Below are 25,791 nucleotides of genomic sequence, written 5' to 3'. Positions count from 1 at the left end.
ACTTGGAAGCACCAAGTCTACTCTTCCTTGTTTTTACTTTGTCTAGGTAGCCAAACTAACCTCTTGTATAGCCCTTAGCCTTTTAAAAGAAAGCACAACTCTTATTTTTGGCTTTTAAATATTTCTTGTAGTGAGCAATAAATGACCTACAGAAGTACTTGGGAAACCTGATGTTAATAAATAAAGAAGTTTTGATTAGCTTGTCAATCACTTGAATATAAAAAAATACTTAATGGCTTAAAATCCCTTTCCAATTTTAATATCTTTGAAATTCCCATAGCAATTATTTATACTGACAGTTGGCTTACAAACGTCTTTATCATGAATGGGTATTTTTTAATACCACTTCCTGGTTGTCAGAAGTATCAAGTTACTGGAGTCCTCATGCATTGGGAAGTTATGAAACATACAGAAGTCTTGATACAAAGTGTACTATGATCAGAATCCAGCCTGTTGGGAAGACTGACTTTCTGTGTCTCTCCTTATGCAACAATGTGAAAGTTATTCCATGACTCTGAATCACCAGTTTCTTGCCTATGTAATACTATTACTATATTACTACCCCAAAGGGCTGTTGGAAAGATTGAGTTACAGCTCCATAAAGTGCTGGCTTATAATAGGCTCATAAAATATGTTAGCTCCCTCCTCCCCACCTCATGTGACTTTGAACAGTTATGTAACCTAAGATTCAGAAAACCTCTAACATGGGTTATTTGTTGGGTTATCTGAATACTTTCTAAGTTAAAGATTAGATACCCTAATTATCTTAGTACTCTAATACTACACCCATCAGAAATCCCATTGCTTCCTGGGATGCCACTGGTCTTGGTCCCCCCACCTACCCTAATCCAGCAATATAGCAGGTGACCTGGGGATCTAATAACCTAGCCTGGTTAATAAGCACACACCAAGAAGGACTTTATTTCAGTCTAAGTGGCAGGGTCATCCAGGACATTACAAGTTCTGAAGTGCACCAAAGACCCCAGAATTCCCACATCTTTTGGAGGCTTTGGTGATCTATACCCACAAATAACATACTGAAATACTGAACTACTGCCTGGTCAATTTTGCCTTTAGGGCCAACTAGAACATTAACCACATTCTATATCTCTCTACGGGGACAGGCCTAAGATATTGCAAACCTGGAGTGGGCAAACAGTTGGTAAATCTTGCCACTCATGATCCCTCACCCATGGGATCCCATGAGCAATAAAACACAGCACCATTTCCCACTATCCTTTCTCAGAACATTCCAAGCAACTCTACCAGCCTGTCACATTGGCATGCAAAGGAAAACCTAACTGCCATGTTCTAGTCTCTCCTGTCAGTGAGGATAATGAGGACTAAATAGGCCATTTTACTTTTCTGAGGTCACACTATGAAGCAGTAGAACTGGATATTAGGGTCTGTTTCTTTCATTTTGTGAATGCTCTTTGCTGCAATCATCAAAATGTATCGGAGGTGTTTTACATATTAACGAGGGTGTTTTCACAGCGAGCCATGATGCACACGGGTGTCAGGGTTGAGGATTTGCCACTCACAAGCCAGAGTATCTGAAGAGCTGTGATAAAAACCTTGTTTAAAAGGCTTAGGTTAGGTCAATAGTTAAGTTCTAGCCAGACCATGACTAATAGCAGGTTCTAATTAGTGAGAACTATGAAAAAAGAAGAGAAAGGCTTTTGCTGCTGGGATTTAATAATGGAATTTCCAGCAAACAGTAACAATCACCTCAAGGACCAAAAAACGTTATGCCCACATTTGATCACAAAATGGTCGGAATTTATGCCTCTATCTCTGTCTGCTGGCAGATGCTAATGACCCATGTCCTTGAAATGAATCAGGGCAGGCAAAGTTGTAAACATTCTAACTTCCCTGTTTCTTCCCAGGAGCTCACTCAAATGTGTAATCAATCTCAGTATCAGTTCCACTAGAGTTCATGGGGGAAGAAAAAACATGTTTTTTGTGAAGAAAATAGCGCCATTCATTCTCATTGGTCTAATTCAGGGATGGTCTTCAAAAGAGCCTGAGATGGAAGGAAGACCCTCTCTGTGCCCAGCATCCTTAAATTCCCTGTCCATCTCCAGGCTGTTGCCTAGAATTTTGCCTTAGCACCTTATCTCTCCAGCTCAATGATTCTCAGCCAACAGGCTGTACCTGAAGGGCACTGGAACAACAGGAAGCTTTTTCAAACTACTTGTGTGAAACCCAGCCTCCACCGCCTCCAGTTGCCCTCTCCAACCCCTGCAGTGTGCTCTCCCATGTGAGAGCCATAGACAGCCGTCCATTCAAGGAGTGGTCCATAACCCACAGCAGTGTTGGATGGAAAATATTAAGAATCCCGTTTAGCCTAACACCCTGATCTCTCTGGAAATTGTAACTGGTACAAGGAGGAGCTCATGTCGAGTTTCTCCAAGTGATTGTGTAGAATGCCCTGTGTTCATTCCTGCATTCGACAACAGGGATTCAATACCTGCAATGTGCCAGATACAGGTCTTAGCACTGTGGCACCAGGTAACATAAGTCCCAGACCCTGTTCTCAACCACTTCACTGTCCACAGAGGAAGACAAATAGTGTTAGCTTGGTGCAAAAGTAATCGCTGTTTTTTTGCCATTGAAACTAATAGCCAGAACAGGCCAAGCACGGTGGCTCACACCTGTAATCCCAGCACTTTGGGAGGCTGAGGCAGGTGGATTACCTGAGGTCAGGAGTTCTAAGTGGTGGATTTTTAAAATGTGATGTTTGGGGGAACAACACTGAGCATAGCTAAAAAGGTAGGGCCTCCTGGGAAGTGGAGAGATGTCAGCACCAGATTGCAGACGACCTGTTCTAATCCACGGAGTAGCACGGACCCTATCCTGCCACCAAATGTCATTCACCAGCATGTGGCATGGTCAGATTGGGGCTTAAAGGAGGCTTCTGCACATAAAAAGAAATGGCTTGGATTTGCTTCCAAGTAATCTAGGGGTATAGAAGAAACCAGGTGGGCTATGAGTTAATTGTTGAGGCTGGATGATGGATACTCAGGAGTCGATTATACTCTTCTGTTTCTACACGATTGGCATTTTCTATTATAAACAACTATCTTAAAACTGTAGTCCAGAGAAATCTCTCAGGAACTGTCACTCTCAGCTGTTATTAACCATTTGCACCTCAGTGTGAAAGGAGGAAAGTTCTGATGGGAAAAAGACGTAGGGGATGCCTGGGGTGAGAGGAGACCAGAGAAGTAGAACCGAGGAGGGAAAAGTCAGTTAACAGAGAGGCACGGGCATTCCAACACCAGTCAGCCTCCCTCCCTCCTGCCTGCTGCCACAGCACCCCCACCAGTTGCTCTCCCACCTGGATACTTGTGGCTGATACAGGCTGCCTGATACATGCTGCATGTAGAGTAAACACACCTGATAGCAATAACATAAGCAGACCCTGAGAATGACCCTCTATGGCAGACACATCTGAATGTGTGTTCCAAGCTAAGGAATCCGGCATGGCCAACCTGGAGATTCATATCTTATCAATGATGAATATCTGAGCCCCTGGCCCATCCCATGGAAAGCGGACCATCCAAGGGATTGAGGCCCTGAGTTTTAGGCTAAACAAAGGTTGGTAAGTGGAGGTCATTAAGGGGAGGATGTTAGGTGAAAATGCTATTGAAACTGCACACTGTTTGCAAGCAGTTACGGTTTTCCTGCCCAGCTTGCTGCCACTGGACTGTTTGTAAGGTGGATAACTTGTCTAGCCCACCACTACTGGACTCTCTCCCCTGTATGTGAGCCCCTAATAAAACCCCGTATCGACCGGGCGTGGTGGCTCATACCTGCAATCCCAATACTTTGAGAGGCCAAGGTGGGAGGATCACCTGAGTTCAGGATTTCAAGACCAGCTGACCGACATGGTGAAACCCCGTTTCTACTAAAAATACAAAAATTAGCTGGGAGTGGTGGCACATGCCTGTAATCTCAGCTACTTGGGAGACTGAGGCAGGAGAATTGCTTGAACCTGGGAGGTGGGGGTTGCAGTGAGCCAAGACCACGCCACTGCACTCCAGCCTGGGTGACAGACTCCATCTAAAAAACTAAAAAATTTAAAAAATTAAAAAACAAAAAAAAACCACCAATGTCTCCTTTGCTGGCTCAGGGTCTCTTCTTCAGCCTCCTGAACCTAGTGCCTTCCCTACTGAGGTGAATAGGAGTTTGGCATAACATAAGGCCAGGCCACTTCTGCCCTGACCCCCTGGATTTGATCTGGTTTTTTTCTGGGGCCACTGCTGACTGACTTCTTCCCCACAAAGGATACCCAGCTGGCTGCAGGACTTCCTGAGCCCACTTTAGCATCCTGATGACTTCAGTCTTCTCTGAACTGAGCTGTTTTGTCTGGGGTCTTGGATCTAAGATTTTATGTCAAGTCCTTAAGGAGAAAGGGTTTACTCCAGGACAAGTGTATGGTTACACTCGGAGGGTTCCACACCAAACGAACTCCTGGGACCACTGCAGAGTGCCTCCTCAACCAGGAGGTTCAGAGAGAACTCCCCTCCCTGTGAGCCTCAGGAGAAGAAATTGTTAGCAGTTATCACTCACTGGTGACAGAGCAGGTGCTGTCTGACAGAAGATAAGTTGAAACATGTGTGCGCAAGTGAGAGTATGAGTTCATGTAGGAAAGACAGCATTAGACCAGGAAAAATCCTCTTCCAAAAATCCATTACTTCCACAAGCATGTGGGCCAAGCCAAGGGGTGTCTGTTGAAAGAAAGGAAACTGTTCTTGTCTTAAGGCAACATTAAATCCAAAGATCCTGGGCTGTTCAGACAGGAAGTTAAGTGGGACTCCTTCCTGCATCTCCATGCTGAATGGGGCAGAGGGGATGGGAATATGGTTACCGAGCTGCCAAAATATAGAACCATCTCCCCTCCTCATTGGAACTTTGCCCAACAAACTTCTCCCTTGGGTTCTTTACTCTGCTTTCCCTGTTGGGGTTGGGAGAGGGAGAATCATAATCTTCCTATCAGCTGCTTTGACATCTGCCGTATTTTGGCAGGAACTAATCTAATGACGAGAGACTGACTCAGATTCTTTCTGGGAAGAGGCATTTTGGGGACAAGAAAGCAAAAGAGGATATGTGCGAGCAAAGCCCCAGAAGTCGGCAGCGAGCACAGGCTTCCCAGACAGCCACCTCCCAGAGTCACTGGGCATTGCCAGGTGGCCAGGCTGTGGGGTGGGGGCAGTCCCCTCCCAGCCACACTGAAAGCAGGTGGGCATCCAGCAACACCGCTGCTACACCCCAGGCCGCCTTCGGGGGCACCAGTTGCCGAGGCAACGGGGGTACTTTGAAAATATCTTTTTTTAGATGTGACTGCCAGGAAGAAGAGCAAGGTGAGAAGAGGGACGGAAGGAACAGAGACACCAGGCTGATACCCATTTGACACTGAAAATGCAGCCAGGAAGTTCTTGGTGCTGCTGCCCTCTACAGGCAAAACTGTAGATTACGACGCTCACCCACCAACAATGCCCTGAAAATGAGATGTCTCTCTTTCCCACCAAGTAGCCTGGGAGTAACAAAACAGGAACAGGGATAGGGAAGGCCCAGGGGTCCAGCTACAGCCGTGGTATCACCGGAAAGGGAAGAGACAATTTGAGAAACACTAGGTCAAAAGTTAAATGTTGCCAGTTTTGGAAATCGCTTGGTAATAATGTGATTGTACATACAAATGCAAAAGCAGGCACTAAAATCTACATGCTGCAGTTGGCTTGGAGACCGTCATCTATGCCATTCATGCACTGCCAGTTTTGTGGGGAACCTGGTGGTAAACCACTGGTAGACCACCTGCTTCTGGCTGGGAATTTTGGATGTAGCGGAGCAGCTCCCTCGTTGTCCTCTATTGTAAGTCAGCCCTTCTTGACACAAGGGTTTGTAAAAAGGAAAAAAAAAATGAAAGAAAAAAGATGATCATCTATAATCTACAATCAGTGCGAATCTATTCTATTTTGACAATGAAGTCACAATTATAACAATGTTATAAAGAACTCTCATACCCTCAAGAACATGCTGGGTATCCTCTGTGTAAAGCAAGGATACAGACAATTTAATCTTTGCTTATAAAAATGCTCCAGCTTCCATGATTCGGGTGCACTACAGACCACCACCAGCAGCAGCAGCATCTGGGAATGCATACGCAAATTCCCAGGCCCCACATCAGACCTGGGGACCCTGAAACTCTGGGGGAGGAGCCCAGAAATCCGTGCTTTGACAAACCCTCCAGGTGATTCTGATGTCCAGTAAAATTTAAGAACTAATGATTTATGTAACAATTATTCATTGGAAACTCCAAATATTACTGATTTCAACACACTCATTTCAGGCAATGACAGAGAAGAAATGAGTTGAGCTAAAAGCAAGGTATACAGAAGAAGCAAAGCCTATCCTCTCCCTGCCTAGGCAGGAATCACCATCTTAGCATCTCAGGATATCACGAATTTCCCTTTCTACCATTGAGGGAAAGGCAATTCCCTCTGCTCCTGGCCAGGTCTTCAAGCTCAGAATGAGCTCCTAGTAATACAGGTGATCTAGGGATTAAGAGAAATAGGTTGTTTGGCAGGAGGTGCAGGACAAAGAAGGTTATTGCCAATTGAGCACTGATGCTAGAGCTCTCAGAAGGACCCTGTTATGCAAGTAGAATTACCCCATTAACAGATGCAGGAACTGAGCCCTTAGGGAAGTCAAATGGCTTGCCCAAAGTCATCTCACTACTTAGAAGAAATGAGATTAGGACCAAGGCCCATGTGACAAAGACAACCATTTCTTTCTTCTAAATTCTACTGGGCCACTCTTAGCACTGTCTAAAAGAACTGTGATAGAAATGTCCTTTATCTGTAGCCACCAGCCACACGTGACTATTGAACACTTGAAATGTTGCAGGTGACCAGGTGCTGTGGCTCACATCTGTAATTCCCAACAGTTTGGGAGTCTGAGGTGAGAGAATTGCTTGAGGCCAGGGATTTGAGACCAGCCTGGGCAACATATTGAAAACTTGTCACCAAAAAAAAAAAAAATTGGCCAGGTGTGGTGGCTCATGCTTATAATCTCAGTACTTTGGGAGGCCAAGATGGGTGGATCTCTTGAGCTCAGGTGTTCAAGATCAGCCTGGGAAACATGGTGAAAACCTATCTCTACAAAATACAAAAAAAAAAGAAAAATAGCTGGGTAGGGTGGTGCACGCCCATAGTCCCAACTACCGGAGCGGCTGAGTTGGGAGGATCGCTTCAGCCTGGGAGACGGAGGTTATAATGAGCCGAGATCACAACACTGCACTCCAGCCTGGTTGACAGAGTGAGACTCTGTCTCCAAAAAAAAAAAAAAAAAAAAAAAGTTTAAATTCACCAGGTGTGGTGGTGCATACCTGTAGTCCCATTTACTCAGGAGGCTGAGGCAAGAGGATCACCTGAGCCCAGGAGTTTGAAGCTGCAGTGAGCTATGATACCACTGCACTCCAGCCTGAGTGACAGAGCAAGATCCCGTTTCAAAAAGAAAAAGAAAGGAATAAAGGAAGGTTGCAGATGTGGTGTAACTGAGAAACTAAATCTTTCACTTATTTTCAATTAAAGTAGTCACATCAGGTTAGTGACTATTCTATTGCAGAGTGGAGGATCATATAGTTTTGTGTGCCAATGCCACAAGAGTGGAAATCTTCACCCAAAATAATCCTCAGGGAAAAAAATAAACACACAAGAGCATTGGTATAGTTAGCAATTTGTCATCTTATTCATTAATCTTTTCTTAATGGAAATGCTGACAGATTCTTAACAGTGTCCGAGTTAAGAAAACGCATTTAATTCACAGACTCAGATTTAAAGAGGCCCATCTTCCTGAATGTTGGCAGAAGCCAAGGATGGCAGTGTGAGGTGCCCTGTACCACCGGCTAATGGCCTGAAAAAGGACAGAAAAGGCAAATAGAACCAACTTCAGCAGCCCATCTTTCACCCACTTGACTTTAGAGACACCCCGTCTTGTTTCTCCTAATCGCGGTTCTATGTGTTAAGAGGACAGATCAGACAGTTACACCATTGAAACTGACCCATAGAAATGAACTTAGTAGGGATAACTGATCTTGCATTACTTGGTGCTGGACAGAGCAGTGCAGTCTCCCGAGATGGCAGTCCAGAGTGGCAAACCTGCTGAAGATGGGGAAGACAGATAATAGCGTATGTCATCTAGTTAAAACAGTTGGCATCTGTCCCTTGGCCATTCAGCACCCACGTAGATGGGAAACCCAGCCCAAGGGGCTGTTTAATAGATCCCAGAACAGGTGAAGGACCCCCAATTAAGGATCTATTGAATAAGACTGTCTCTCATTAGTAAGCAGGTTCCACTCTGCAATTCCACTCCAAGCCGTATGAATTGCCTAAGATTCTGAGCCCTTTTCAATAGAATAAGCAAATCAGCAATAGCTGAGGGGGGGAAATGCCCTATCAGTGTGCTCTGCAAAAGCAGGGGCTTGGTTCAAACCTTGGGCCAGCAGAAAGGTGGTGGAGAAGCAGATGGTGAGGATGGGGAGTGGAAGGACTGAAACAAGCCCCCAAAGCCACCAAAAGAATTGGGAGAAATTCTGAAATTTGGGTATTAGGGCCTATGTAACGCAGGACAACATAAAAAAAAATTTTTTTTTTTAAGTAATCACTATAAGGATAAAAGAACAGCAGAGGAAAAAAGGAAAATAAAAAGCAGCACAAAACAAAAACAGGGTTCTCTTTCCAGTCTGTGCTCCGCATGGTGCCTTTACACTCACCAAGCTACTTTCAGAGACAGAGCTTGTCACATACCTCATTGATATCTATCAAAGTCCAGCACATTTCTGGGCACATAGTAGACCCTTAAAATATTAATCAGTTTGAAGTTACTGCGCTACATGGTGACTTTTCTAAGCCAGTGCTTCTCAAACTTTCACGTGCATATTAATCACCTGCATGATTTGTTAAAATGATATAAATTTTGAACCTTTTTTAAGAGACAAGGTCTCACTCCATCACCCAGGTTGGAATACAGCAGTGCAATCAGAGCTCACTGCAGCCTCCGACTCTTAGGCTCAAGCGATCCTCCCACCTCAACTTCTCCAGTAGCTAAGACTACAGGCGTGCACCACTGTATTAGTCTGTTTTCATAGCGCTATGAAGAACTGGAGACTGGGTAATTTATAAAGGAAAGAGGTTTAATTGACTCACAGTTCAGCGTGGCTGAGCAGGCCTCAGGAAACTTACAATCATGGTGGAAGGCAAAGAGAAAAGCAAGGCACCCACCTTCACAAGGTGGCAGGAAGGAGAAATGCCAAGCAAAGGGGGAAGAGCCCCTTATAAAACCATCAGATCTTGTGAGCACTCACTCACTAGCACAAGAACAGCATGGGGGAAACTGCTTCCATGATTCAATTACCTCCACCTGGTCTCTCCCTTAACACGTGGGGATTATGGGGATTATAATTCAAGATGAGATTTAGGTGGGGACACAAAGCCTAACCATATCAACCACCGTGCCTGGCTTTTTAAAGAGATGGGATCTTGAAATGTTGCCCAGGTTGGTCTCATATTCCTGCCCTCAAGCAATCCTCCTACCTCGGCCTCCCAAAGTGCTAGAATTACAGGTGTGAGCCACCTCACGTGGCCTCTGAATCACTATTTCAGTAGCTCTGGAACGAGGCTTGAGATTCTGCATTTCTAACGCATTCCCAGAGGAGGCCAACAAGCTGGCCACAGACCACACTTTGAACAATGAGCCCTTATTTTTCTCTGCTGGTCACAAGCTAGCTTAGCTGGTTGAAAACCACACTAGGGCAATCAAGGACATCAGTTTGATCTCCATCAGGGAGATCCCTCTTGCTCCGTGGTTGCAAACTGAACCCACAGCTCTAGCCATTTATCTTGGGTCTTGGATACACAGTCACACACACACACACACAGTGGGGAAATACAATGGGAAGAGATCACCATGCCTATCTGAAGGCTGGCATGTTATACCTGGGCTGCCATGAGGCAGCCCCACCTAAGTAATAGCTATGTTCTCCAGTAGCCCTGACTCTGCCCGTTCCTTCCCCAATGTCCTCTTAACCCTATTCTCTGGACATTGATTTTAGAATTACTTTTACACAAATTCACTCGGAAGCAGGACTGCAAACAAGTCTCCGCTCTCATGCTGACTGGATGATCCAAAGTGGCTGCCTACAGAGCTATCTTGAAAAAGACTCTGACACCAGATTCTGGCTCTGCTGGAATAGCTATCATCATGGATTAATGTTGTCTAGTGTGGGGGAAAGATGGGGAAAGTGGCAGCGTAGCCAGCATGAGGCAGAGTCTAAGCAGGTGTGAGGATTTTACAGGGAGGCTTATCTTGCCTCCTCTCAGATCCCAGTACAGGGGGAAGCTGGCAAGCAATCACAGAGTAATTCCTCCAGCACTCCTCGGAGCTCATTCGGCATGAATACTCTTCTGACGAGGGCACGAGTGCTCCGCTGTGTCCTGCTTACTGGCTTGGGCTGAAGAATCAGGCACCAGGTCTCTTGACTTTCATCCCAGGCACTTCTGTCAGAAAGGGGAACTAAGAAGAAATGAACACCTTAATGTGACTGGTCAATGATTAGCCTGTGAGTTCGTCCCTCTTCAGTGTACCATGGGATAATATATTCTTCCTTGAGCTATAACAGTAGGAATATTCCAGAACTCTGCCTTTTTCGCAACAGCAATATCTGCGTTATTAAGAAACAGGTGGAAGACTGGGCACCTCCTGCTTTGAAGTCTGAGGCACATGCCTGTACTTCTCTAAAGAACTCAAACAATAAGTAATTACTTTTTTGAAACTGCATTATCTGGAACTCTACCCTTGTAACCTATCCGCTGAACAGCCCTAAGTGCAGGCTGCTCATATGACAGAAATGGGCCTACTGCTGTTTGTTCCCTTCTGCAGAATTATTGGCTTCATCTACTCAGGGACCTAAGTGAGGGCTGTGAGAAATAGAGTGAGGTATCTGGGTGTGCTTGCATGCTACCTCCAGATTCTGATGTCACCAACCTGCTGTTCACAATAGAGCTAAGTTCATACATAACCTGGTAAAACTTCAGAGCTCCAATGGCACCCAGGAAGGTAGCATGTAGGCATCAGATCCCTGAAGAACTGCAAAAATAATATTAAAGATTTAAAAATATGTTTTTGTTGTTTCTGAGACAGGGTCTTATTCTGTCACCTAGGCTGGAGTGTAGTGGCACGATCATGGCTCATTGCAACTGACCTCTCGGACACAACTGATTCTCCCACCTCAGCCCATCAAGTAGCTGGCACCACAGGCATGCACCACCAAGCCTGGCTAATTCTTTTTTTTTAATAGAGATGGGGTCTCCCTATGTTGCCCAGGCTGGTCTGAAACTCCTGGGCTCAAGCAATCCTTCTGCCTAGGCCTCCCAAAATGCTGGGATTACAGGCATGAGCTACCACGCCCGGACAAAAAAAAAAAAAAATACAGTTTTAAGAAATGTCTTCACTGCATATTTGCTACCATACTTAATGTTCATGAACTGTTAAAGTTGCTCTGTACAAGGATGAATTCATGTAATAGAACTCCTCGATGTGACAACAGGCCTATACTATTATTTGCTGTGTGATGATGCACTTAATTCTCCTACACTTATCTCTATTTGCACAGCTTATGAAATCCTTGCTCATTTATACATTAGGGCTTCACTTGGATGCAACCCATCATCTATATGTTAATATTTGTTACTAGGATTCTTTTCTCATTGGCCTGTAATAAAGTAGTATGTGTCTCAAAAAAAATATCATAAAGCAAGAAGTAGAAAAGACAACGAATCTGGGTCTTCTTGGAAGGACTCAATAATGCGTGGCTCTAGACTCCCAAGCCTGCCCAGGAAGGAACAGGTCTGGAGAGATGATATGCATGTGTCACATGTGTGCATATAGGCAGAGTGGTCCATGGTTTCTAACATAGCTTCTAGGAGCCAGGTACAGTGGTTTGCATCTGTAATATCAGCTACTTGGGAGGCTGAGGCAGGAGGATCGCCTGAGCTTGGGAGTTCAAAACTAGCCTGGGCAACATAGCCAAATACTATCTCAAAAAAAAATTTCTTTTGGCCAGGTGCGGTGGTTCACGCCTGTAATCCCAGCACTTTGGGAGACCGAGGTGGGTGGATCACCTGAGGTCAGGAGTTCGAGACCAGCCTAGCCAACATGGTGAAACCTTGTCTCTACTAAAAATACAAAAAATTAGCCAGGCATGGTGGTGGACACCTGTAATCCCAGCTACTTGGGGTGCTGAGGCAGTAGAATCACTTGAACCCAGGAGGCAGAGGTTGCAGTGAGCTGAGATCGCGCCAATGCACTCCAGCCTGGGTGACAAGAGCAAGATTCTGTCTGAAAAAATAAATAAATAAATAAATAAGAAAAAGCTGGACAAACACTTGTTAACCAGAGACCCCTCTTAGAAAGAGCATGTGCTCTGAGAACAGATCAAGGCTTGAATATGATGTTGGACCTAGAAATTCCACTTCTAGGAATCCAATCTACAGGTATACAGAGAACATTAGAGGTGGTTCACTCTGGCATTTTCACAACAAAAACTGGAAACAACCTATGTGTCCACCAGGTGGGAAAGTAGTTGCATACAACATGGTACCTTTATTCAGTTGACTGCTATATGGATATTTAAAGGAACAGAGTAATTCTGTTTGTGCTGCTACGGAAAGAGCTCTTAGCTATACTGTTAAGTGAAAAGAGTGAGTTATAGCATCGTGGGTGTATTGGACCCCCATTTATGTATATGTACAAAATAATTGTATCAAAATACACACAAAACTCTTAATGGTGTTTATATGTGGAGAGTAGGACTTAGAATGTGTTTTCCTATCCCAAGAGTAAAAATGAGACTTTCTCATCCTTATTTTCCCTTTTGTATACCATTTGAATTTTTCTCATGTGCATATGCTATTTTCAAAATTGAAAAATAAAATCCTACTTCTGCCACTTAACAACTGTGGTTGATTGCAAAAGCAGACCCAATTCTCACCCCTATCTGTCTGTGCTCCCCTTTGCAATATGACTTTGCAGTTCTTTCCATCTAGCTGTGGAGTTTGTTTGACCTTCCCTTGCATCTGGGCAGGCCTCATGACTTGCTTTGGCCAACAGATTATGGTAGAAGTGGTGCAGTGCCAGTTCCAAGCCTAGGCATCAGGAGGCCTTGCACCTGTCCACTCTTCCTCTTGGAATCCTTCCAATCTGCCATGTGAACAAGCCCAGGCTAGCCTGTAGGAGCATGAGAGCAACCACGTGGCCAGTTGTGCCCTACTCCTAACAATCCAGCTGACAACCAGACAATCTCTAAAACTGTGAGCTAAATAACTAGTTGTTGTTTTAAGCCACAAATTTGGGGATTGTTTGGAACACAGCAAGATCTAACTGGCCTTCCAACCATGTCATCTTGGGAAGAATCTCTTTCCTTTTTTGAAAGATGGGGCTAATTATCCACTATATAAGGGTTTGTTGTTTTTTGTTTGTTTTTGTTTTGTTTTTTGGGTTTTTTTGGCAAAAGTTTAAGTGACGTAACATGTAACAATTCAAATAGTAGTTCCTTTCCCCTTCCCCAATGCCAATGATAGAATATGAATCTTGAAGGATGGATGCTCTCACCAAGCCAGAAGGCAGGCATCACCCTGTGCCCGGCTGAAAAGTTGATGACTTCACCCAGTGGTGTTGGAAGCGCCAGAATCATGGGTGGGCGGAATTGTGGGTGTGTACTGGGAACATCGAGTAAAGTCTTCCTAGCCAGCCCCTACAGAAAGAGCTCTGAAGGCTCAATAAGAGGACATACAAATCTACACACTGGGGGCACCTCCTGTCGGAGCTGGAGATGGAGAGAAAGGACTAGAACCTTCTCAGCAGGGCCACTTTGGAGGTCAGCTCAAAGCCAGGAAGGGGTGAGAAGATTCCTGATGGAAGTCTTTACTTCAGCAGAATTTGCCACAGTTGTGGCAGCCACCACAGCCCCTCACCCATTAGGTGGCTGCAGTACAGAGCTGTTAGAGGTGTTTCTCCTCTGAGATAACAAAACAGTCTTCAGTCATGTTATTCCCATGGTCATAAAGTCATGTTATTCCCCCAAGGCTGCCAACCTCATGGGATTTCATGTGGTGGCCACAGAAGATCCAGCCTCTAGCTTCTCCAGCTGTTCCAAGTAATGACTCTGAGCTGCCCTGCTCCTCTGAATGGTTCAAGAGGAAGGGTTCTCTCCCTTTGAGGGGCCCTGGGGAATAGCTCCACGGGGTCCTGGAACACTAGAGCCTCGTAAGCAAGATGAAGGAAAGGAAGCCTGCTTGAGCATGAGCAGTCTTCCACCAGAGTGAGGCCTGAGGGAAAACAGAGAAAGAGAGAGTTGCCCAGCCCATCTGCAGAAAGAACATCCTGATAACTAATCACTCATCCACTGCAGGATGCTCAAAATGTCTTGAGACTGATAGGACAGTGGCCAGCTCATTCATCTGAGAGGATGGGTGGAGACGGCCAGGCAGTGCTGGGCACCTGTCTGAGTTCATTTTCTGTTGCTAGAACAAAATACCACAGACTGGGTAATGTATAAATAAAAGAAAGGTATTTCTTACAGTTCTGGAGGCTGGGAAGTCCAAGGTCAAGGGGCTGCATCTGGTGAAGGCCTTCTTTCTACATCATAATGTGGCAGAGGCCAACACACAGCAAGAGGGCAAGAGCGTGCCAACTCAGGTCTTTCTTCATCTTCTTATAAAGCCAACAGTCCCATCATGGGAGCCCCACCCTGATGACCTTCTCTAACCCTAATTACCTCCCAAAGGCCCCATCTCCAAATGCCATCGACATATGACTTTGGAAATTAAATTTCCAACACATGAAACTTGGGGGATACATTCAAACCATAGTGGCACCCATCTTTTCTTAAGGTTCCATATCAGGAGTTCCATCCTATGAGAGAGGCTAGGTGGAAAAGCAAGGGAGATGTGTGGGAAGGGCATCTTACACGCAGGGAAGAGCATGAGGACAGGCACAGGGACAGGAGGGCCTGGAACGACCCTATAGTTTAGAGCAGCTGGAACTTACCAGCATATAGGCCATGGCACTGACAGCCAATAGGGTGTGAAGGGATGGGGAGGACAGGTCATCCTAAAGAACTTGAATTTCATCTTGAAGGCAGTATGATCTTTTTACTATCAGTTGGAGAGAGGAAATTCGGCACAGATCCTAGCACACAGTAAATGCTCAGTCATTGTTGGATAGACGAATTTAAGAAGAAATGAATCTGAATCCCTGTAAGCCCTCAATTTCAGCAGTCTATCAAATTTGGGAGACTCTCACTCAATTTTTAATTATATTAATAAAAGATACAACTACTCATTGAGCGCTTATTATTAGTATCATCTCACTCTCTCTCATATATAGCTGAACATTGGAACGATCCACAGAGATTTTTAAAATATTAATGGCTGACTCCCGCACCTGAAATTTTTCTTTAACTGGTCTGGGTGCTCCCTGGCAGTTGGACTTTCGAGACTTCTATGGTGATTCTAATGTACAGTCAAGTTTGAGACCCATTGCCCTATCTCATTTAATCTTCACAGCATTCCCATGAGATAGACACTATCTTTACCCCAGTTTGCAAGTGAAGAAAGGGAACCTTTAAAAACATTAAATAACTTGCCCAAGATCCCATACTTCAGGCTGGGTGTGGTGGCTCATGCCTATAATCCCAGCACTTTGGAAGGCTGAGGCAGGAGGATCACTTGAGCTTGAGAGGTTGAGGCTGCCATGAGCCATGATCATACCATTGCACTCCAGCCTGGGTGACAAAGCAAGACCCTGTCAAAAAAATTAAAAAAAAAAACAAAACAAAACAAAAACAAAAAAAAAAAACAGAAAACACGCACACAATTTAGAAACTACAAATTCAGCATACAAATCTGCTGTGGATTTTCCCAGAGATACAGGAAAATAACTAGAAACTTTCATACTCACCTTTCTTCTTTTCTCCGGAAGTTCTCAGTGATTAGAACAAAAGACTTCTTTTTACATGAATCTTGGAACATTGAGTGATCTGTGAGTTTGTGAAGGAGAGAGACTGAGAGGATGATTATGAGTCAAGGTGAAGTTTATCAACTGTCAGACTTGCTTAAAGTATTAGAGTTGAGACTTATGCAGGTTTAACCAGAGAAAGAGGGATTAGACTGTTCTGTTTTCCCAGAGTTGGAGGCAAAAGCATAGGGTGATGTCGTCTATGTTCCTGGACCAGGGAAAGAGAGAGCAAAATGAGGTAAAGAGGAAGACGGTGGTGATTCAGCTGAGGAAGGGTGGAAGAGTGCGTGCTGAAAAGCTCTTCTCATTCTCCTGCCAGTACAAGCAGCTGTCTGCTTTTTCAACAATTCTTTGTCTTCTCCAAAAGGACAAAACACATTCTACATAAAGGCGCTTCTGTTAGCAGCTGTGGTGGTGATTTCAAAGGCGGGGGGTCGGGGGAGTGGAAAAAACAAAATTTTCATGATTCTTTTTCCTCAAATGTGTTGGGCTACTGTGGTAAGGAAAGGAAATGCATTACTAAATCAAGTGGCAACTGGGTCCCTCTGCTGATGGGCACAGTATTAAACGTCGTGGCCACTCAGCACGGTGGATGCAGCCTCTGGGGGAGAAAGCGGGTGTGGTGGGGAAGCCCCTTTGCAGTTCCAGTGCTTCATAAGATCTAACTCTACTCAACAGTTTTTCTTAGCGATTACTCCTGTGTGCATGAGGCCTCTTTGGGTTTTAAATAACAGAATACAGTTTGATCTAGCATCTTCAAAAATGTATTAAAATGGTGCAGGAGTATCTCTCCTCACAGGACCCAAAATATAATTATAGAGCTGGGCTTCAGGAAGGAACTGGAAAGTTGTCAAGACTCCCTGCTTCTCCGATAGCTATTCGTTTTCTCTCACTCTACTGATCCCACATACCCTCCACTGCTCCAGTCCACAGGACAAGAAACACGGCCACCGCCGCAGGCTGCCACGCTGACCTGGGCCAGCTGCCTCAGTCCAGACTCCTGGGGCAGGGCTGCTGAGAGGCCTAACTTGGGTCAGGGTAAATTCCTGGTCCAACTAGCTGGAGACATGGGGGAGGTACACGAATGGCTGCTGAGGCTGAGAGCTGCCGTGTGTGCAGGAAACAGTTAAGAGAGAGGGGTCATTTTAAGTTTCAAAAGAGACTCCAGAAAGTGCTGAGAGGGGTCATTTTAAGTTTCAAAAGAGACTCCAGAAAGTGCTAAGAATAGGTGTCAAAACAGTTCCTGACTTTCACATCTCCATAAACACCACTCAATCCCTCCACCCCACCTCGGTGTGCGCAGATGAGGAAGGCCTCCCCATCAGCCAGCATGCTTAAAGTCACTTTCCTGCAAATCCAAGAAGTTTCTCAGCTTGGCAGCCAGACAGACTCGTGTGGCTGTGTTAGAAGTGATGCTAACCAGGCACAGTCAAGGCTCTTTAAAATACAGCGTGGGCTGGGCGCGGTGGCTCATACCTGTAATCCCAGAACTTTGGGAGGGTAAAGCAGGAGGATCACTTGAGGGCAGGAGTTTAAGACCAGCCCAGGCAACATAGCAAGATGCTCGTCTCTAAAACAAACAAACAAAAACAATTAGCCAGGCATGGTGGTATGTAACTGTAGTGCCAGCCAGGTGGGAGGCTGAGGTGGGAGGATAGCTTGAGCCCAAGAGTTTGAGGCTGCAGTGAGGTTTGATTATGCCACTGCACTCCAGCCTGGGTGACAGAGTGAGACCCTGTCTCTACCAAAACATGTAAAAACATAAAAATAATTGGCCTGGTGTGGTGGCACACTCCTGTAGTCCCAGATACTGGGGAGGCTAAGGCAGGAGGATTGCTTGAGCCCAGGAGTTCAAGGCTACGTGAACCATGATCGAGCCACTTCACTCTAGCCTGAGTGACAGAGCAAGATCTTGTCTCAAAAAATAATCATAAAACAAAATAAAGATTGTGGCTGACTCTGCCCCTCAGTGAGCAAAGAGAGTCACCTGAGATGCAGCTGTCCTGGGTGGTTTCAAAGAGAAGGAATCCAGAGAAGGGCAACCTAAGTGCTGAAGACACAGGCCTTGGAGCAAATGGCAGACTTCTGGTCACTGCTCATTACTGGCACCGGCTCAGTAGTGCCTGGTTGGGAAGAGCCTCAGAGGAAGCTGCCCCAGGCTTGCCAGAGTGGGAGATGACAAGGAACGCTCTCCTGGACCAAAAGCAGAGAAACTATCTCAACCCACAGACCCCAAGAAAACAACATGGACAACACCATCCCTGAAAACATCACCCCATGCAGGCAGGACGTCCCATCTTTTTGCCTTTTCTTGTTTAATGCCTCCTTCAGGCAGCCAGAATAGTCTGGTTAGGTTCGGGTTTTGACATTACGATACTGACAGGATAAGTAGTCCGTAAACTGAAGTGCCCTGCAATCTGAGCTGGGTCACCAAAAATCCCATTCTTGGGGCCCCAAATATCTGTCCTTTTCTTAAAAAAACACTCTGTAATGTATATTTGTAGGTGGAAGGGTGACGATTGTAGAATGGTAGGTCATGGTCAGTTCCCTACCCACCAGGTGGGACAAGGTGACAGGGCAGAACAGTGGCTCCCGAACTTGGCGTGCATACAAATCACTGCAGGGATGTTGAAGGAGATTGCAGGGTCTTCTTTCCAGAGTTCCCAATTCAGTAGGCTGTTGGTGGGGTCCAGTAATTTTCATTTTAATGAGTTTACAGATGATGTGGATGCTGCTGAGAACCACTGGAGCAGAAGATAATGTTAGTTGGTTTCATTTCTTAAAGCATAAAATGTTAGCCAGCTGCAGATAAAGAAGGCTTAAGGGACTGTGTAACAAGTGTGTTCATTCTGTCTTTTGATGTGTCCATCCCTTAGATAGATGTCGTCCTCTGAATTTTCATCCCTTCAGCCTGATTCTGAAAGCAATTTAACCTGATTTTACCTTGATAAAAACAAAAAATAGTGGGCCCACAAATCTGTAAGAAAAAGACAAGTGGCCCAATAGAAAAATGAGCAAACAATGTGGGCAGGCCTTTCACAGAAGAGGAAACAGAAATTGCCAATCAACCTCTGAAAAGAGGTTCAATCTCACTGGTGATCATGAAGATGTAAATTAAACCCACAATGAAATACCATTTCATAGCAACCACAATGGCTACAGTTACAAAGTCAGACACTGCTTCATGACGGTGTGGCAAACAGGTATTTTCATGCACTGCTAGTGGATGGAAATAGGCACAACTTCTTTAGAAAACAATTTGGCACTTCTGGTGAGGTTATGTAAGTCCTCTAGTAATTTAACGCTTATGTAAATAACCTAGAGAAACTCTTGGACCTTTGCTCCAGGAGACAGATAAGACTGTTCAGAGCCACGCAGCTTACAGTAACAAAAGTTGCAATGTTTTATTGACAGAAGATGGAGAAACGTGACGTATTCATCAAATGGATGGCAGTCAACAGAAAAACCATATGAACTGCGGCTATAGACATCAACAGGATGAAGCTCAAAAACAATGCTGGCCGGAAGCAACTCACAAAAGGAACATACCATGTGATTCCATTTATGTAGGAAAAAACCTCAGAGTACGTTATTTAGAAGTCCATACAGGATACCGTTGGAGGAGGGAGGAGGTAGATTTGGAGACAAGCACATAGGGATGCAGTGATCAGCTGTCCAGGCTTCCTCAGAGTAAATGGTTAACTAGGATCTGGGACATTCAGTGCTAAAACCAGAACAGTTCTGGACAAACCAGAAGGAGGCAGTCACTCCTTGGACAGGTTCAAAGATACTGGCAATGCTTCAGTTCATTACAGCTGAGATATGAGAACATGGTGGTTTTTTATTTTTGTTTAGTCTTTTAAAATGTATGTATATGTCACATAAACTTTTGTATGTGTGATATATTTTACAAGGTGTAAAAATGTGCAAACTGTTGAAAAAATATACTAAGAAAGATACACCATGACAGAGGATAAAACTAAATCAGTACAACTTTTCTGGAGGGCACTTTGGCAAAAATATATTTCAAAAGCCTTAACAATAGGCGTAATCTTTAATCCAGAAAGTTAACTTGCATGATTCAACACACCGGAAAAAAAATCAGATAAGTGAACACAAATGTACACATAGAGGTGTTCATTATTACAGTAGTTATATCAAAAAATTAGAAACATGTGAAATGTTCAGCAAAAGGAAATTTTAAAATTAAGAAACATTCATATGGTTTATAACTCTACACCCATGTATTTATTTATTTATTTATTTTATTCTTTTTTTCTATGGCTTTAGGGGTACCAGGGTACTCATGGGTTTTGGTTACATAGATGAATTATATAGAATTCATCTACTACTGGGCGCAACGTATACTCCTCAAGGGACTGGTGCACTGAAATCTGAGACTTCAGCACTCCTCACCAAAGTAGTGTACATTGTACCCAATATGTACTTTTAAACCCTCACCCCCTCCCCCTTCCTTCCCCTGAGTCTCCACTGTCCAATATAACACTCTGTGTGCCCTGTGTACACATAGCTTAGCTCCCCCCATAAGTGAGAACATATGATATTTGGTTTTTCCATTCCTGAGTTATTTCACTTAGAATAATGGCCTCCAGCTCTATTCAAGTTGCTTCAATAGACATTATATTGTTCTTTTAACGGCTGAGTAGTATTCCCTGGTGTATATACACCACATTTTCTTTATCCACTCATCAGTTGATGGGCACTTAGGTTGGTTTGATATCTTTGTAATTGTGAATCGTCTGCACCAATATAAATCACATTAATTTCTAAAATTAAAAGTGTACAAAAAAAGGACTGTGGTTGTTGTCATAAAACATCTTCAGAGGCTGGGCATGGTGGCTCATGCCTGTAATCCCAGCACTTTGGGAGGCCGAGCTAGGTGGATCACCAGAGGTTGGGAGTTCGAGACCAGCCTGACCAACAGGGAGAAATCCCATCTCTACCAAAAATACAAAATTAGCCGGGCGTGGTGGCACATGCCAGAATTCCCAGCTACTTGGGAGGCTGGGGAAGGAGAATCAATTAAACCCAGGAGGCAGAGGTTGTGGTGAGCCAAGACTGCACCATTGCACTCCAGGCTGGACAACAAAAGTGAAACTCCGTCTCAAAAAAAATAAAAAATAAAAATCATCAGAGACAAGAAGACTTCTCTTTAGTTTAGGAAAATACTTCAGTGGGGCCATTTCCTATATGAAACGTGGAGATACCCTGGAAATGGTGGGGAAGGAAAACATTGCAGGCAAATAAACTATCTCTGAAGAAGAACGTGATAGTAATTTGTCTGCCAACTGACTGTGACCAACAGACCTTGGAACAGGAACAAACGAAAGCTGGGAGAAGGGTCTCACCTAAGGGGAAAGATGGACTGTGAGGAATTTCCGTAGTGGGGAAAAGAGATGTCTAATATTCTGGGGTAAACCCTAACCACCCTTCACCACTCCCAAACTTTGAGGGGAATGCTCACACTCACGACCACCTTACACCACTGTCACTAGGGAATGAAGGAAGAAGTGCCTGGCCAAAACAATTCAGTTGGAATCTCCTAGGGTACGGACTAAGCATCACTATTTTCTTTGAAAATCTCCTCAGATATTTCTAATATGCCGCGAGAATGGAGCGCTATTGGACTAGAGTAAAAATAAAAGCTCAGGCCAGGCACAGTGGTTCACGCATGTAATTACAGGCAGGGTGGCTCACACTGTAATCCCAGCACTTTGGGAGGCTGAGGCAGGTAGATCACCCGAGGTCAGGAGTTTGAGACCAGCCTGGCCAACATGGTGAAACCCCATCTCTACTAATAATAAAAAATTACCTGGGTGTGGTGGCACACACCTATAGTCCCAACTACTCGGGAGGCTGAGGCAGGAGAATCGCTGGCACCCGGGAGGCGGAAGTTGCAGTGAGCCGAGATCACACCACTGCACTCTGGCCTGGGTGACAGAGCAAGAATCTGCTTCAGAAAAAAATAAAATAGAATAAAATAAAAAATAAAAGCTCAAATTGATGGGGACTGGCTGGGCTAAGCCTTATACTAGGTAGTTACTCATTTAAAGTTTCCAACTTGATGAGGTGGATATGATTCCTTCCATTTCACAGATTTGGAAACTGAGACACGTGGAGGCCTAAGTAGTCCAAGAAGACTGAGATGGACTGTGGGTCTTGCAGGCTATGGGAACTGGAGAGGAGCTGGGGGAGCACTGAAGGGAAGGGGGAACAGTGTGGCAGGGCTGGAGTAGGCAGCACACGGTAGGCCAGGGGTACATGAACAGGTGATAAAGACACTCAGGGGCATTCGCGCTGTCACCAGGGACAACTTCACCCCTGGAAATGGGAGACATCCTCTACTTGAGCCCTGTGTGGCAGCCATGTGGCCATGGGGAGCAGGGGTGAAGAAATTGTGCTATTTTTAACTAAAGCTGCAATGGGAGGATTGAGGTCAGTAGAACATCATTGACTCGACCAGAGTTTGGCTTAGACAGCAAAGCTGATACCCTCTCCTGCGGAGAACAATTCTGGGAAACTTGTTTTTATTATTATTATTTTTTCGAGACAGGGTCTTGCTCTATCACCCAGGCTGGAGTACAGTGGTGCAATCTCAGCTCACTGCAACCTCCCCCTCCCAGGTTCAAGTGATTCTCCTCTCTCAGTCTCCTGAGTAGCTGGGATTGCAGGCACCCACCACCATGCTCAGCTAATTTTTTGGATTTTTAGTAGAGATGGTGTTTCGCCATATTGGCCAGGCTGGTCTTGACCTCCTGACCTCAGGTGATCCGCTCGTCTCAGCCTCTCAAAGTGCTGGGATTACAGCCATCAGCCACTGTGCCCGGCCAATTCTGGGAAACTTTTAAGGTCAGCAAGGGCTAACAAACTTAGGGTATTAAGAACCATTTACAGAGAGAAACTCTTAGCCCCTCACATGACTTTCAAACCTGCCCACTGAAAAGAGCTACAAACAACAGCTAACCTGGTAGCAGTGAGCAGCTCTAGAGCCCAGATTATGGCCTTGAAATACAATTTCTCACCAAACTATAAAAATAAATAAATAAACACAAACAGGGCTTCTTGGAGGAATGGCTGAGTCCAGGTCTGGGCAAAATGAGCCCGGAACAGATATGTGCAAGATGAGCCTGGAACCTATTGCTTTACCAAAAAACAATAAAGCTACCGAAGATAACTAGGATTATGTCAGAAAGATTCAAGAAGAAGCCACTTGAAGAGAATTCTAAAATAGCACCTGTTATGGGTTGCATTGGGTTCCTTACAATTTATACACTGGGTCCTAACCCCCAGTACTTCAGAATGTGACCTTATTTGGAATAGGGTCATTACAGATGTAATTAGTTAACCTGTGGTCATACCACAATAGGATGAACCCCTAATCCAATATGCCTGGTGTCCTTATAAAAGGGGGAAATTTGGATAGAGATATGCACCCAGGAAGAACACCACATGAAAATAAAGGCAGATATCAGGGTAAAGTTTCTATAGCCCAGGGAACACCAGTGATTGCCAGGAAACCACCTGATGTCAGGAGAGAGGCATAGAACAGATTCTTCCTCACAGCCCACAGAAGGAACCAAGCCTGCTGACACCTTGAACTTCTGTCCTTCAGAACTTCAAGACAATGCATTTCTGTTCAAAACAAAAAAAGTGCACTAGGAGAAAGAAAGGTTTCAGATATGCTAAAAATAATTCTACTAATTGCCATCAGTTGGTAAGAAGCACTCAGTGGAAAAGAGGTCTTTTGTGTCTGAAGAAGCATAATGAACCCACCCCCTCACCTTTCAGATGCCACATACACGTGTGGCTTAATGGAGACTATTGATAAGGAGGAGGAGGAGGGAATTATCTTCTTCTTCCCACTCTTACCCACCCAGAAGCAATTAGTGAACAGGGAACAAAGAAAGGTACATGCCTTCTTGTTCTAAGACTTAGGAGACTGGAGCCAGGTGAGGGAGAGAGGCACCCTGGGAAATGTTTGCATCCCAAAATGTGACAGAGCCCGGCAGTCCACCGAAAGTGACCAACATTGACTGAGTAGCCAGTGGATTTCCAGGTCTAGGGGAAGTATTCTTCGTGTCCTGAGGAATCTATTTAACTCTTGACCGAGAGAACTGGAAGGATGGGTTGCAAAGTAGCTCTTATTGGGCATCTACTAGATGCTTTGGTACTGGTTGGATGCTGTACCAGATACTTTCACACTGTAATTTTAGTTAATCCCCATAGCCATCGGCATTAGGGTTTTTCAGAGAAACAGAACCAATAGAACATGAGACTATTTAGAAAGAGATTTACTGGCCGGGTGTGGCGGCTCACGCCTGTCATCCCAGCACTTTGGGAGGCCAAGGCAGGTGGATCACCTGAGGTCAGGAGTTCAAGACGAGCCTGGCCAACATGGGGAAACCCCATCTTTACTAAAAATACAAAAAATTGCCTGGGCATGGTGGTGAGTACCTGTAATCCCAGCTACTCAGGAGGCCAAGGCAGGAGAATCACTCAAACCCAGGAGGCAGGGGTTTCAGTGAGCTGAGATCATGCCATTGCACTCCAGCCTGGGCAACAAGAGCAAAACAGGAAGGGAAGGGAAGGGAGGGAGGGAGGAGGAAAGAAGGAGGGAGGGAAGGAAGGAAGGAAGGAAGGAAGGAAGGAAGGAAGGAAGGAAGGAAGGAAGGAAGGAAGGAAGGATTTATTAGAAGGAATTGGCAAAAGAAGAAGAAGAAGAAGAAGAAGAAGAAGAAGAAGAAGAAGAAGAAGAAGAAGAAGAAGAAGAAGAAGAAGAAGAAGAAGAAGAAGAAGAAGAAGAAGAAGAAGAAAAAGAAAGAAGAAAGAAGAAAGAAGAAAGAAGAAAGAAGAAAGAAGAAAGAAGGAAGAAGGAAGAAGGAAGAAGGAAGAAGGAAGAAGGAAGAAGGAAGAAGGAAGAAAGAGGAAAGAGGAAAGAGGAAAGAGGAAAGAAGAAAGAAGAAAGAAGAAGAAAGAAGAAAGAAGAAAGAAGAAAGAAGAAGAAGGAATTGGCTCACACAATTTTGGAGAATGGGCAAGTCCAAAATCTGTGGAGTGGGCTGGGAGCCTAAAGACCCAGAAGAGTCTATGCTGCAGTTCCAGTCAAGGCCAACAGACTGGAGCCCCAGCCAGTCTCTGATATTGCAGTTTGAGTCTGAAGGCCATCTGCTGTAGAACCAGGAAGAGCTGATGTTGCAGATGTAGTCTGAAGGCATCTGCTAGAGAAGTAGGGGAAAGGTTTCTTTTGCTCTATTTTGGCCTTCCACTGATTGGATGAGGCCTGCCCACATTATGGAGGGGAGCCTACTTTACTTAAAGTCTACCAATTTGGGCACGGTGGCTCATACCTGTAATCCCAGCACTTTGGGAGGTCGAGGCAGGAGGATCACTTGGGATCACGAGTTCAAGACCAGCCTAGGCAACGTAGCAAGATCCCAACTCTAAAAAAAGAAATAAAAAAGTTAGCCAGGCATGGTGGCTTGCACCTGTAATTTCTACTACTTGGGAGGCTGAGGCGGGAGGATTGCTTGAGCCCAGGAGTTCAAGACTGCAGCAAGCTATGATCACCACATTGCACTCCAACCTGGGCAATAGAGTGAGACCCTGTCTCAAAAAAAAAAAATAATAATCCATGACCAGGCATGGTGGCTAACCCCCGTATCCCTAGCACTTTTGGAGGCTGAGGCAGGCAGATCA

The 25,791-nt window shown here is 44.8% G+C and overlaps 1 long non-coding RNA gene across 2 annotated transcripts; it reads right to left on the bottom strand.

Moving 5' to 3' along the window:
* Positions 1 to 8,894: 8,894 nt before the first annotated feature.
* LOC105489055 (uncharacterized) lies at positions 8,895 to 25,536 on the bottom strand. Of its 2 annotated transcripts, none has more exons than XR_011612627.1 (6): positions 25,443 to 25,536; positions 18,631 to 18,818; positions 17,551 to 17,644; positions 16,018 to 16,096; positions 11,079 to 11,145; positions 8,895 to 10,572 (listed from the first exon to the last, which is right to left on the bottom strand). It is a non-coding gene; the product is annotated as an uncharacterized lncRNA (long non-coding RNA). The 2 variants fall into 2 exon arrangements; XR_011612628.1 differs by lacking the exons at positions 8,895 to 10,572; positions 11,079 to 11,145 and adding exons at positions 14,269 to 14,579; positions 15,106 to 15,861.
* Positions 25,537 to 25,791: the final 255 nt, after the last annotated feature.

This window comes from Macaca nemestrina, chromosome 14 (assembly GCF_043159975.1).
Source record: "Macaca nemestrina isolate mMacNem1 chromosome 14, mMacNem.hap1, whole genome shotgun sequence".
Lineage (NCBI taxonomy): Eukaryota > Metazoa > Chordata > Mammalia > Primates > Cercopithecidae > Macaca > Macaca nemestrina.
This window is presented reverse-complemented; position numbering and strand designations above follow the sequence as displayed.